The sequence below is a fragment of the Micrasema longulum genome, unplaced genomic scaffold (assembly GCF_059751315.1).
Source record: "Micrasema longulum isolate JH-2025_06_02 unplaced genomic scaffold, ASM5975131v1 h1tg000276l, whole genome shotgun sequence".
In the NCBI taxonomy this organism is placed as follows: domain Eukaryota; kingdom Metazoa; phylum Arthropoda; class Insecta; order Trichoptera; family Brachycentridae; genus Micrasema; species Micrasema longulum.
The window spans coordinates 137,519-153,770 of record NW_028277480.1 but is presented as its reverse complement, the minus strand read 5'-3'; the positions used below and the strand labels follow the sequence as shown (position 1 = coordinate 153,770).

At 31.4% G+C, this 16,252-nt stretch overlaps 1 protein-coding gene across 4 annotated transcripts in view; it reads left to right on the top strand.

Moving 5' to 3' along the window:
- The window catches only part of drpr (multiple EGF like domains draper), a 94,342-nt gene that overhangs the window by 4,827 nt on the left and 73,263 nt on the right, over positions 1 to 16,252 (top strand). The window lies entirely within an intron of this gene.

The following is a 16,252-nucleotide window of genomic DNA, read 5'->3' as shown; positions in this document are numbered from 1 at the left end:
CTAAAAGCAATATCTTCCAGCCAACCAGAAAATCAGACTGGTCAAAATTTTGTACTAAAAAACTATAAATATACATCAATAGATACATACATAATGTTAAAATAAAATTGAAAAAAATCTAATTTATTAAAAATAACAGCTGTTTTTTAATTGGGAGATAAGGCTTGCACATATTAACACTAATAAAAAAGTACATTGTGTTATACATATTAAATGATGAGGAATTTGGGATCGGATAATGAGTTAGGAAGGAGAGAGAAAGATGAACCAAGGAAAGAAAAATCAGGGAGTTCAGGATTCTCGGGATATATAATAATATTTCAGGCGTTTCTTGAAAGTGGCTAGAGAAGGTGAATTTTTGTGAAGAGGTAGCTCATTCCAAAGTCTAGCAGCTTGGACGAAAAAGGAATAGCTGAAAAATGATGTGCTATGTCGAGGAATGGAAAGTGATGTGATGATTATGATTAATAGCGGTTCTAGTTGAATTCTAACTGTGTTTAAGTTGTTAAAAAAAATGATATTACGGTCTTATCTCCAAATTAGTGCATCTACAGAGTGAACTTTATGCGGTCCATTTATCAGGTCCCCAAATGAATGTTTACTGTTTACAGATAAAGTTAGAATGTTTTGTTATCTCCACCGTGGGCTTTGTCTTTTTTGTATTATGTTATGTACGCAAGTTCTTAGCGCAAGTGATGCTCACGCTATGCACCATTGGTGCTTCTGACAGAAAGGAATATTTCGAACGTTATTAAAAGTTACGCCAACAAACTATAGCTTTATTAATAATATTCTTCCGTGATGCCTAGCGTTTTCTTGCCAAGCATTGCATATATTATCGGATTCAACTGCAAGCCGAACAGAAACAGTATCATTAATCAAGCCTCAACCGAAGAGCACTGACCGATGGTCATAATCATGCGTCAATTGTGAAATTGAATAGAGATCTTCATACCCATCTATCACTTTGTTACTATTTATTTTTATTACTATTCACCTTAGTTAACTTCGGGTATGATCGTTGCCTATTAATTTTTCATTTTTATTCAAATGGTTGCTTTTTTAAAATCTAAATTGATACATTCCACGAAAATTACCATAAAATTACCTAAAACAAATAATGCAAACGATTTTGTGATGTTACGAATTAGATACACAGCCAAGATAGTACAAAAGAAGCGTAAAGGTCCGATGGCTCATATTTCTTCATCTGAAATTCACAAAGATGAAACGAGTAATTGGATAATAATAATAATTTTAACTAATTTTTATTTTGTTAATTTTTATTTATGAAGGATAAACAACAGTTGTTATATAAGAATACAAAATATAAAAAATAGTACATACATCCAGTTAAAGTTTTCCACAAATATAATGAGAGAACATGTTACACAGTAAAGAGAAAAATAATATATTATACAAGACACGAGAAAAAAAAAGAGCTCGTTAGAAGGTTAAGGGATAAGGAAATAGAGTGGAGGAGTGGAGGAGAGAGATTTTCATAATATAGTTGACCAATTCAAAATTTTGATATTATAATAAAATAAACATAATTAAAGGAACATAAACTTATAAGAGTTAAATTTGTAGCAACCGAGAGGAGACATTTACAGGGCTTATGACCTGTCATTAAATGCCTAGACTTCCATATTCTCTTCTTTAAAAATGTTTTCCCTCTGTGTTGCAACAAATTTAGATCTAAATAACTCCCTAGGGAGGAAATCCAGCCTGTCCACGAACATTTGGACATACTCAAAACATTGTTATTAAAGAGTTCATTATATTTCAAATTAGCGACAGTAATTCAAACAATCAATAGAGCAAAATTCGATGACGAACTGCGTGCATGATTGAGTGACACCGGCCGTCACCGCCTGTTAACAAAGAAGTAAACACAAAATACAGCCTTAGAAAAGCTTTATTATTTTTTGGTAAACATATATACGAGAAGTATCACATCGCTTTGATTTTAACACCTCTGATGATTATTTACGTAAACAGAAACAAGATTTAGAAGAGAAGCAGGTTATATTTTTGATCCTGCGGGAATATTTTCAGCCTTCTGTTAAGGAATTCACGTTATTTTAGATTTCTTTTTTGATACATAGACTTTGATATTTGTTCAAAAGTAACAATGACTCATTCGACAGCATCATCGTAATAAACCCAGTTGAACTTTTACATGACATGTGGTTAACTTGTTATTATCAGAACATTATATATTTTGTTCAATATTGTCCATATATTTTTTCTCAACACGGAAAGGCTATATTTATTTATTGATAACAATAGTACATAATATATTATATTATTATTTTTTTTATTTTTTTATTTATCATTTACATACAATATTACATTTTTATTATTTTTGAAACATTTTTTAAATTATTTTTTTTTACATGACTCACCAAGCCATTTAATATGGCTTGTCGGTAAAGATCCTTTACATTAAATCATATGATAACACGACATAGTATAATAATAATTACTACTAACTTAAATATAAGGAGCGAAAAAAAGTACATATAATTTATGTTTTTTAAAAGCAGAAAATAAGTAAATGATATCGCAATTATAAGATAAAAAATAAATACAAAACCGGAGTACCAAAATTTAAAACAGAATGTGTACATATTTAATAGGCACAAAGCATTTTATTAAAAACATTATTTCTAAACATATCCATATCTAACAAATTACAACAGGAATGGAGAATATCTTAAATAAGGGAATATGGAAGTCTAGGCATTTACAGGGCTTATAACCTTATTTAAGGTATTCTCCATCCCTGTTGTGATTTGTTAATCTTTATGACTCACGAGGGGGTGAAATCCAGCCTTTTGTCTACGAACATTTGGACAAACTCAAATATTGTAATATCTATATCTATTTACATAAGTCTACATCTATATCATATCTCTATCCATATCTATATATATATATATCCTTACATGCACACATACATATCCATACATACACATATACCTACACATACATATGAACATACACACATATAAATATCTATGAGAATATAACATAATTATAAATTCTGTTTTATATATATTTATATTTACAAATATTCAATTTTATTAATATGTGTATAAACTCCTGATCGAATAGCCAGTCTATTATTTTGCCCTTGTCACTTTTGGTAGTGCTATTTCTAAGATTGTTTGGTAACAGATTGAACATAACTGGAACCACATATTTGTTGCTTGTCTTTGGAATCACTAAACCTTCATTTTGTGTGAATCTTGTGTAATAACCGAGGTCCAATAAAATTTTGAATTTATCACTTTTTCTTTGTTCCAAAATGATACAGAGCCACAGAATTCCTCGAACCGGCAGCGCCTTTATAGATTTATATAGTACACATTTGTTACTCCTTATTTTATAAATATCATTAGAAATTATTTTTTTAACGATGGAACACTGTAAACTCTCATTTTTATGTTTGTGATTGTTAAATAACATATCCTAAACTACATCAGCCAAAAACTCAGGTTGATTTAAGATACAACATAAAGGAAAGCGGAAGTATACGTAAATACTAAAATTAAAATTATAACATAAATAACAATTTCATATCACTATCTGAAACAACATGCATTACTATGTGTGCATCATATTATGATTAAAAATCTTAGAGGGATAACCTAATAGAATCGCCCATACGGAGAAAAACAATTCGTTAAATATTTAACACGAACTTAGCTACATATTACAGCACTACAACGATCCATAGAACTTGCATTGAGAATTGCGAACGCAAACCGAAACCGTCCATTACACGTTTGTTGTTAAACTAAAAACCAAACTAAAACTAAACCAAAAATTTGGAACGCTTTTGTTCTATTTAATAGAGCTTAAGGGCCTTAAGGGCTTCTCTAGAAAATTAAAAATAAACAAATTTATGCAGTGTCTCGCAGAAGTCTCCTGCAATGGTCTCGTCCTCTGTCCAAAATCCAATTAATTATTTTATGTATTACTGTGATAGCTTATAATCTTTACTTGTACATAACAATAGAGATGGATAACATTTTTGAGATGGAATATAATATAAGTCTAGGCATTGACAGGTTTATGACCTGTCATTATTTCATGATTATAAACATATGATTTGGTGATAATGCGTCTTTTACTGGGAAATTCTGTGACGAAAAATGCATTTTACATTTGGTTAAAGTGAACGCTTGTCCCATGAAGGATTCATCCACATTTCTCAAATTATTTCATTTGTTGACTCTTGTGACGAAGGTAAAAGAGCTGAAATATTTATTGATATATGCGAGCTTTATCTGGCTGAATTATTTCACCTACTTGGTAACGCCTAAAAATAAATTGAGTTTTTATACTCCTTATACCAATGATATCTGAGCCCTGTAAATTCTTAGAGCTTCATATTCCCCTTCTAAGAATGTTTTCCATCTCTGTTGTATTATAGTATGTACATTTTGACGACTCCGTAGGGGTGACAAGTCTTTGTTTACAAACATTTAAGCATACCTAAAATATTGTTTATAGTCCTTATTTCAACGAATCACAAACGTATTCTATGACGATTTACATAATCATTTAATTTACTTGTCAAGAATTTAACCTTTTTTTGTTGATCTTTTCAACAGATGGTATTCTGCATGCATTATAATAATATTATTATGTTTGTTTATATTGATAGATAGACGTTATAACAGCATTGTCCCATTAGGCTGTAGTCTGGTAAAACGCACGCAAAATGAGGAAATCATACGATTTTTCAATATTAAAACGAATGTTTTTTTTAATCGCGCAACAATAAAAAAATAAAAAAACGTTAGCTAAATAAAAACAATAATTTTAAAAGGTATTTCTGTTAAAAAATATACTTAAAAGTTTTATGTAACTAAAATATAATTACTTTTAGACCGGCAGATTACGCCATTTCAAATTTAGACTGAACTTAGGTATCTGGGATCTCAATAAAGACTAAGTATTGAACTAATTTTTTTTAGAATGATTTGAAGATAATAATTTTGTCAAGAACGTGGCCGCGGCAAAATCTTAATTTTTTTCTTTTGAAAAGAAATTTAAGCATTTTAAATCACATAATTTTTTGTGAAATTTTTCTTTATTTCTCCGTAAAATCATGCCTTCGGTAATACTTATAAAAATATTTATTGAAATATGTTAGTTAAAACCTTTTTTTGTAGAATTGTATTCTCCTTTTTTAATAAAAGAAGATAATTCTGGTTGTAATATTTAATTTCTAACTATATCTTATTTGCGTCTTTATAACCTTTATACCTGCTCTTATCGGTACCGGTAAAAGCAAATATGAAGGTAATAAAAACGTAAATTAGTCAAAATCAACTTGACTTAAACTTATAAATCGATAGATGCTTGTATGTTTTGATCATTGCATTGTGAATTCGAAAATAGCGATATCACCAACCTAATTATTAAAAAATGTTATTTAAGACCAAAATTATATTTTAATATTAAAATTATAATATGGAGTTCTACAAAATATACGCCAACTCAATAAACAAAATTATATTACTCATAATTGGATGGTGTTATGCAAAATTCGGTTAAGCCGCACACTAAAAAAAATACGTTTAACACCAGGCGCATTTTACAAAAATATGATTAATTATTTTACTTGGCTGTTAAGTTTAATATAAAAAAGTACTTAATTGAACAAAAAATGTTTTAAATTTTTTATATGTATAATTTTTTTATGTAAAAATTTAACAAAATATGAGATTAAAGAACGCCTTAAAAACAATTTTACTAAAAAAATAATATGTATGAATCTGTAATTATTGTCATGTAAAATTATTAATATATTTTATTGTGACAGAAAATTTTTGAGTGAAAAACAAATTAAATTTAGATAAAAAGCTTCATGTTCTAAACTAGACGTTAAATATACCTTGGGATTTACTATCAATATGAATCCCCAAATTACAAAAAGTTACCTGTATTTGTAATAAACAGAACTTGTCTTAAATTCTGGAAAAGAAAGCGTCTATTGCGGGGTTAACACATTTTTTCGATATTGTTATCATGTTAGCCACTTATTGATCTTAATTCGCAACAATACGTTAAGCATCTTAAAGCAGTGATATATATTTTTTTAGTCCAGTACCTCGATGTGTTAAACAAAAACCTTTATGGTTTTTGTTACTACTACTACAGAGAAGTTTAAACTCATCAAACTATTTTTTTCAAAAAATATCACTTTTGGATCACGATTCTGACACTAACTCATTTTTTTCGATTTAGTGGCTTGACGCATTTTTTCATAACGCCATCCAATTAGGGTTGCCATATTTGGTTAGTCTCGTCCGGACATTCTGGGATCCATAATTATCAATATCATCATCGTCACTGTGCAATTAATATCAACAGGTATTATCATCATTGCCTTATCCGAACCTTATTTATTTTACATAAAAAACGTTGACGACAAATTAAAATTGCTTAGCTGTTAATTTGTATATACAAGTTACTATTGAGTAAACAAGTAAAAACACGAAGTAAATAATTATAGAATTATGAAAAAAGCAACAATAAAAAACATTTCGAACTTTCGAAAAATTTAGAAAAATTAATTATATTTTCATCAATATGGATATTGTGGAGAAATGTTTTCGTACATAACTTTAAAAAATAATTTTTCAAAAAAGATGTCTCTATAAAAACGCAACATGTTTGGCCTTGATAATTGTGACGTCGAGATTCGTGATTCGTTCTATAAAAAAAATAACGGTTTTAAACAAAGTTCAGAATAAAAATGAACGGTGAAGTATTAGGAGCGTGGCCAATGCAATGACCGTTTTCACGGAAATTAAAAATTAAAAAAAATGCTACTAATAAGTAGTAAAAAAATATTGTTTTTACTCGGTAGTATTTCACGAACCATTATTACTTAAAAAAAAAAAAAAGTGATGTTTCCCTATATCGCAAGTAAATAAATTAAATCAAATTCGATTTATTTATTTATTTAACTTTTTGTCCATAATGTTATTTGTACATTGGCGGGCTTATTGCCAAATGGCAATTTCTTCCAACCAACCATAAAATAAAAGTTTTATTTTTATAATTCAAGTCACAGAACATATTCAATAGAGAAAAAAATAAATAAAAAGCTAAAGATATATAAAAATAGAAATAAACGTATTTGTTTATAAATTACCTTAAATCGAAAGTATTATTCAATGGGAAAAGGAAAAAAGAGGAAAAAGGAAAGGAAGAGAAATTAAGGAAGAGAATGGAGATGTTTCTTCAGACGTGATTTAAACAGAGATAATGTAGTAACATCTTTGATGGTGGATGGGAGATGATTCCACAGTCGAGCCGCATGGACGCTATATGAGTTAGCGAAGAAAGAGGAATTGTGGATTAAGAGAGTGCCTTGAGAATTAGAACGAAGAGGTAAACCATGAACTGATAAGCGTTGAAATTTTTCACGCAGGTATATAGGAGCGTTAGTCCAAAATCAAATATATCAACCTTATCCTCTTACTGATTACCATATCTGTGGAGTCTTGGGATAGGCGAGTTCATGTTATATTCGGTTTTAGAACTCGCAGAAGAAAAATATCTATGGCAGGTATGTCGACCAAATGGATGCACACCAATTCCAGTAAATGTAGACGGTCAATAAATGAGTTGATTGCTTTATAAAGAGTCTGTTAGAATTCGTCCATTCAAATGTTTCAAAAGATTTGAAGGATAATAATTGATTATAATTTATGAATGCATTGGGCACTGTATTGATACACCAATCGCGGTGTATCTCGATCATTTACTACAACGATCAGTATTACGCTTCGTGTGCTAGTCTAGAGATTATGGAATATTGCACTGTAAAAACACCTTGTTGAATAAATATTTTATGTCAACCATGTCGGGAATCTAGTCAGAGACCTCTTTAATGATAGACTCTCGACTCCGAGATGGATATATTAAGTTTATTCTAGCTATTGTCAAAAATCCATGAGTTTCTTCGGCAAGGTAAATATTTATTTACTCTTACCCATAAATACTGGGGTACTATGCTATTCAGGTTTTATTTTTAAATGCCTTTGATTATACCAAACCTTATTTTTTGCATGTTATCTGATTATTAGTGAAATTCACATATTTGTACCTGCATTTTTCTATCTGTTTTTATTATTATTTAGTTTTGTGTTATGTAGCATTCAACGCAATTTTTATAGGATATGGTTATGCTAAGATACTACCGGGTTTATAGAAGGTTTATCGAATGATTGGAAATCGTATTGATACGTAATATTGAATATGGAAAGTAAAACTATAGCGATTTATTAATATCCTATAATATGCAAGCTATGTAGTTGTACCCGCTGAGTGAGAATTAGATGAAACAGAATAATCTTAAAATAACTAAATTTGTTGCAACAGAGAGGGAAAACATCACAACCGACATGAAGGAATTGATAGGGATTGTAGGCATTTAGGCGTTTACAGGGGTTTGTGACCTTTTAAAACTCATATTGATAAAACTTTGCGATATTGTTTTTTGTCCATTGTTTTCTATCCACCAAAACTATAAATATTATCTATCCGGTGGATATTATGTATAATTTTATTATGATTGCAAATTTTGCTAGAGTTGATATGATGGGAGGCGATAGCACTGAAGTGTTTTCCTTCCTGTATAGACTGATGAATAGCCATTTGAATCAGTTCAGTGGAACTATTTAACTAATACCAACTATTATTACCTACACCCTATTCTCTATGTCCCCCATGGTGCCATGGTTGTGGAAACATCGCGTGTACCGAGCAATTAGTTTGGTTCCAATGTTCACGGTGTATGTTTTACCCAGGGGTCTTCAAATCGGAAATATTTTCATGTATTAGATAAAAAAAAAACTACATACAAATGTAATAAATAAATATGGTAGCCTGTCGCTATACAGGGTGTTCTTTAAATCCTGTCACATCGGAAACCACGATGATCAGTATGTGCAAGAAGACATTAGCATATTCAAAAAAATATTTAGAACAATGAAAATATATATATATTTTTTTTTAACAATACAAATGGTTGCTTACTTCTGCAGAGGAGAAGCGAGGGGAGCGCGGCCGCGCATTTTTAGCGTATCAGACTTCCCCTCCCCCCTCCTTGTTTCTCCCTTGCAGAAGTCAGAAACCATTTGCTTTTTCTGATATTATATTTTTTAAAATTTTATTCGTTCCGAAAATTTCTTTTCATGTGCCAATATGTCTTCTTGCTCATACTGATCATCGTGGTTTCGGATGTGACAGGGTTTAATGAACATCCTTTAGATAGGGTGGTATCTTATATTTATTTTTGAAATTGATTTATTAATATAAAGACACATATTACAAAAAAAAAAAACGTATCCGTAACTCTATGAGGCCAAGAGCCCTGTGTTGAGTTGGGATACAACATAATGGAAAGTGGAAGCCTGCATATTATTAAAGAATACTATAAATAAAAATAATTACATAAACATAAATTTTAATAAACATCTGTAAAACACGCTTAATAACTTAATATTTGAGGGTATTACTTGCCGACCCGGCAAAATCCAAAACCTTAGAAAAGTGAGTTATGAATTTCAACTTATTTTGTAATACATAATCTATCATAACATCGTCAGTAAATAACACAATCATAACCTCGTCAGTTCGAAATACGGCTTTATTTGTGATAATCTGGCTTTTAAATTATTGGATTTGTTGCAAGCATGGCAACCTCCACAAAGTTGGAAATCTCCAAAATTTATTCATTTCGCCATTGTTTAATTATGATTATTTCATCACTAGTTTCAAAATATAAAAGGTCATAATAAAAATTCGAAATATAAAAAAAAAAGTTGATACTTTTATTGTATCAGTTTTTTTGTGATTTGCTCAAAATAAAGAAAAATGGATTTTGCTAGGTTTGCAAATAGTATCTTCATGTAAGATTATATAATGACAAAGTAATTATGTATATAATTATCGTATTCAGCGGAGGTCCTGTTATTCACAGAAATGGTGAAACGTATTAATGTGGTCCATCTTGTTGTATGAATTCTTCCAGTATTAGCTTGCATTCGCCGATTCCGGGTTTCTTACTTTCTCCGTTATTTGAAGTATAAATACGCCATTAAGTTCAGAGTGAGTAATTTGGATTTCTCTGCTCGTCTCAGTCTTAATATTAATACCAAAAAAACCCAGATTATTTGCAACAAATCCTGTCCTGACTCTGATCAGCCTCTCTATAATAATGGGCAGAGGATTGAGAAAATTGACAGCTTTAAATACTTAAGGAGTTACATAACTGAGGATGGTAGCGTGCATAAAAAGCTCGCAACCCGCCTAAGAATTGCTGGAGCAACTTTTAACACGATGCGTGTTGTTTGAAACTCTAGTCTATAATCAAAACGAAATGCCAATTATTTAACTCTTGTATAATGCCAGTACTCCTATAATATAGATGCAAATCTTAGCACTGTACCAAAACTCAAAACTTCAGAGTTTTGAGAGTAAGTGCTTGAAAAGAATATTAGGCATTGGGTGGTCCGATTTCATAACTAACATTGAAGTCCGAGAACGGACGCAGTAGCCTCCTATAACCAGCATTTTGAGGATGCAGCGGGGACCTGGTTTGGACACGCAGTGCGCATGCCTCAGGAGAACCAAAACCAATGTTGCCTCTTTACACATGCGGGCTGGAAGGCTGTCGATGTCAATCTTTCGACTTATTCAGTCGAACTAAAGGACGCGGTATTGACCTAGAAGGAGGTGAGAGTGCTGGCTGGCGATATGGTCTCCTGGAGGCGTCTGATGTATGGAAAAAGAAGAAAGAAATAATATAAATTAACGACGTCGAAAAGTTCCAAAGTTGTCTAGAAAAGTTCGTGATAGCCGACTGTTTCCCGCTAGTCTATATTATAATAATTGTATTCAACGGGGGCCCTTTTGTACACAATTTAAAACGTCTGACTCATATTCAAAATGTCAATTTTTCGTATGATTTCTTCCAGTTTTTTTGCTTTCCTTTGCTTACACCGTTGCTTACTCCGTTACGCACCGCTGCATAATTTGATGCTAATAAGATCTAGGATAGTAATATAAATAAATAAAACTTCTTCTTTCTTCTTCTTCTGCCTTGTTTTCTTCACTGCTGGATAAAGACCTCTTTCAAACGTTTCTATTCTTTTCTATCCCCCGCTTTTATCATACATTTTCTACCGACTATCGGGGCAATGTCGTCGGCCCATCTTTTGTGTGACCAACACCTCTTTTATTTGACCATGGTCCCCACTTTATTATTTTAGGTGTCTACCTGTTATCATTTTGTCTCGCCACGTGTCCTGCCCACTACCATTTTAATTTTGCTGCACGATCCATGATACATACGACTCCAGTTCGGCGCCTGATTAATTCATTTCTTATTCCGTCTCTTAGGCATATACCGAGCATCTGTCTCGCTAGGATTTTGCGTGCATTTTAGTTTACATAAATCAGCGAAGTCGAAATTCGATAGAGATTTTTTGACCTTGTTTTACTGATAAGACATTTTTTTTTTTTTTTAATAATAAAAAGTTATTTTCCGGAACAGTCCCTGAAACCCTAAAGTTTGACGAACCCTGTCTAGTCAAAAGATCCTAGTAGCCCGCATTATTTATTATACTGCACTCAATATTTATGGAGATATTGTCAAATCATCAATCGATGGCTGCAATAGCCAATCGATAAAGCTAAAGAATACATTTGTTATTAAATTACTTGTAAAATAAATTCAATAACTAGTAACGTATAAAACTCGTGATATTCGCAGAAAATGGTGAGATCATACAACTGATCGTGCTCGCAAGTTTTTATCGTATTCTTAGCGATTTAGTTTTTTTTTAAATCACGTTTCTCGAACTCCTGTCGATACAAACTTGCCGGCCGTGTGGTCACAAATGGCGCTCGACAGAGTTATTGGTTTAGTAAACTCGATTTATCTGTTAGAATGTTTGTCGCAGGAGGCAAAACTAGCAGTTCACAAAAGCATGGAATTGGAAAAACAATGATGAAAGCTGAAATGCAATCTCTCTTATGTAAGGCTGAGACTAGCAATATTGGCAAAATAATAAAAAAATACAACGGTTAATATTGAGATTTTTTTCTTAACCGAATGGAAAAGGAAATAAATGATTTATTTGACAATTGTAGTCTGCATTACTTTACGGGCTGTTTAACCGTAATGCAGACTATAAACATAAGTTTGAAATTTATGAATAGAAAGCAGATAGCTGCTAAACTGCCGATATGTACAGAAAAATGGATCCATATTATCCGCAGAAGCCGTATTGAGCAATCGAATTGCCCTATTAATAAGTGAATTCTGACTTGCATTTGTGTGGCTTCTGGGTGTGTAAAACAGTGCATGAGATCTCGCTCTAGTATAATTATTGGGAACATACAAACTGATCTCTTTCAGTATATTTGGATTATACGAGTACACAAGCGGACCCGACAGACATTGTCCTGCCCGAACGTTGGCTTGCATTTTTCCAAGATGATAATCTTGGAAAAATATTTTTTATTCAGGTACTTGTTTGTGATTAAATTCAAAAACCAAAAAATATTGAATTTAAGTAGGTACTTGTTTATGGTTGAATTCCAAAACATAAAATAAATATTTTTTCAAATATGGCATTCTTTTTGCAAACGTCAAACTCCGGTTTTCTCACCAACAAAGGGGTGTACTTATGTAGGAATACCATTTTAAAAAATGTATTGAACTTAATATTATTTTAGTGTTATCAAAAATCTAATAAAAAGAAATAAATGGGGAGAAATTATAAGGATTTTAAGGAAAGAATCTGATTGAGATCCACAAAAAACAAATGCTGTTTGTAAACATTCAAAACCAAACTTTTTTTATACACAAAAAACAACATCTTTCCATTTTTTTGAAAACATTTATGCTCCCTTCTTTTTTTTTTACATATTCGACTGAAGATTTTAATATCTACGAACACGCACAGCGCAAAGATCTATATTTCTCTGAAAACCGCACGTAAATCGGTTAAGCCGTTCAGAAGTACGGTGACATCACACGTACAGAGGAATTATATATATAAAGATACTCGTACTTCCAGAAATCAGCTCATAGAAATGTTTTCGAAGAAAAATTTGACGACGAGATTCGAAGGTGTTGTAATCCATCGTCCCTGCTAGAAATAATGATGGATGCCTTATGTAAACTGACAGCTCGTACAAAATTTACTAGGATATTTTTTTTGTGTAACTTTAATTTAGCCATGCATATTTTTTTGTTCATTTAGTTTCCAGCTGTTATATTGGTGCTTAAGTTAGTGTGACTTAAAACTTAGGATTTTCTACATAAATCATTAAAAAACATTCCATTTCCGCACCTAATTGTGCATAGGGCACTGCATTGGTACGCCGCAATGTAAGATGATCAGTCTTTCGTTTTAGGTGCTAGTCCAGGGACTACGAAATATTATAGTGCAAAAACACATTTTTAAACCATGTCGGGAATCGAACTCGAGACCCCTTGCGTGGTAGGCATACGCGCTGACCACTACACCATGATGCAGGCATACTCGGATTAAATTGATGTCCAATGTCGCTTAAGGGTCTATGGCTCTCAACGCCTTAATTAGTCATCACTTATCTATTCTAATTTCACTACGTGTTGTTTTAATTGTTAATACAATAATGATATTTACTAATTACTTTCTCTGCCATGGTATCGTTTATTTGTCTAGAAATTGAACGTAGGTTTGTGAGTTCCTATGGCCACCACACGATTGGTATGACCTTATTAATAACAACGAATTGACAACATTTTCCCCTTCCTAATAAAGCGATTCAGAAGTATACTCTTATATATAAAACGCGTATAACAATTATTATTATTAATACTCTTGTTCTTTGTCAGCAGTAATAAGATAATTTTATTCTGGTTATTATTGCCTTTTTGAAAAGCACATTTGCATGTCATTAACATGCAAAGTATTATATGTAATAAAAAATAAGTATTCGATTTCGTAAAAATGAAATATTTGCTGTAAAAATTAAATTTTAATTGTATACGCACGTTTATATATTTCTTGCTGTTTCACATAGATCTGTATTCTTAATCGGCCTGGCCACATACATAATAAATAAATCATATATAATATTTTACAACATATATGCTTTTTTTCGTAGGACTTTTTCAATGTACAATACAAAATTTTAAAATATAGATTACACAAACATCACTCTGTCAGATTTAAAATTTACACTAAAAATGTATTTACGTAACTTAGTAGAAATTATAATAATAAATATGTACATCTCCCCTCCCCTCCTTACCCTCTCTTCAAGCATTTTTGTCCTTATCCCGCCTAATTTACAGTAACTTAATGTTCTTAAAATAAATATTTAAAAAATCCTTGATTATTGATAGTACACGAAAATAAAATTTTTATATGTATAAATTGTATGAATTTATTTGATATGTAATATTTTCTTTACTAACTTTGTATACTATGTGGAAATCTGTTATTAGTTCTGAGTTTATACACTATATCTGTTTGTTTACTAAAAATATGTATGTAGAACTGTTGATTTCCCAAATAAAATAAAATAAAATAAATAAAATTATAAAACGCATGTGTGCTTTGAATAATAAATACGTTTAATAACAATTAGCTTTGAAAATGCGTGAATATTTTCCACACTGTTTAAGGCCATAAACTGTTCGTACCATTTATATGCCGATGATTTGCAACTGTATATTCATTTCGAACCCGATTACATTATTGAAACACATAAAATAATGTCACTTGCACTCGAAAATATTTCTTTATGGACAAAAAAAATTGTACTTGTACTTGTTGGTAGTAAAAAAATATATTTAAAAGTGAATTTTCCTACTCTTTCTTTTTTCAAAATAGATGGCACAGTAATTCCATTCATGACTTCAGTAAAAAACATAGGTATTATTATACATAAGCATTTAGGGTGGCACGATCAGGTTAACGAAGTTAGTCATAAACTTTATAGCAGCTTGCACTCACTTAAAATATTGCAGAATTTATTGCCAATTCATGTTAAGCAAACAGTAGTCCAGAGCTTACTTCTTTCACTCCTTGATCATGCAGGTGTATGTTATCCAGATGCTAACTCTGAACCGCTGGAAAAGTTGGAACTATTTCAGAATGTTTGTATACGTTATATCTTTAATCTTCGCAAATTCGACCACATAACCGAATATCGCACGCAACTACGCTGGCTCAGTAACAGACATAGAAGAAACATTCACATTCTATCACATCTTCACAATATTTCAAATAATCTTACGTCGCCTGTTAACCTGAGAGAGCTTTTCCAACCTCTATCACAACATGGACTATATCTTCGTTCTAGTAACGAGAGAACCCTTTTAATACCCTTTCACCCCTCTTATTTTCTTGCCTCCTCTTTCACAGTAGTAGCTGCTCGGTTGTGTAATAATCTACCCACTTGTGTCAGAGACGCCCCTTCTTTATTTACATTTAAATCAAGAATAAAATGTCACAATCTAAATATCTAATTGTTCCTTTCTCATTCTCCTTCTTCTTTCCTTCCCATCTCCTCTCCTCTCTTCATTATCATTCCTTTCCGCACCTAATAATGCATAGGGCACTGAATTGGTACACCAATCGCAGCATATCTTGATCAATTTTGTTACATAAAGGTAAGGTGATCAGTCTTACGCTACAGGTACCAGCCCAAGGACTATAAAATATTCTAGTGTGAAAACACATTTTTAAATAAATATTTTATATCCACCATGTCGGGAATCGAACCCAAGACCTCTTGCGTGGTAGGCAAACGCGCTGACCATTACAGCACGAGGCTGACTCTTCATAATTAGTGTTATTTTTTTTATAGTTAATTTTTGTGTTTAATTTTGTATAAAATTTTATTACTTGGAATATGCCCCATGCAATTGTAATTTTCTCAAACTGAACGGTTTGATAGGTAGTAAGAAATTACCTTATGGCAATATGCCAGCCCAAATATGCATATTTATTGTATATGTATACAAAGTGTAAACATATATTTATTTATTTATACTTTTACCCTGCATTCTTTTTTTTATACAGAATAATGTTCCCTCGCTGGGGTGCCCCGTGCCGAGTGAAACATTTCATAAAATGTGAAACATTCCTTAAATTAGTTGTTTAACAAAGTTAACATTATAATAATTTTTAAAAAAAACGTAATTAATCTA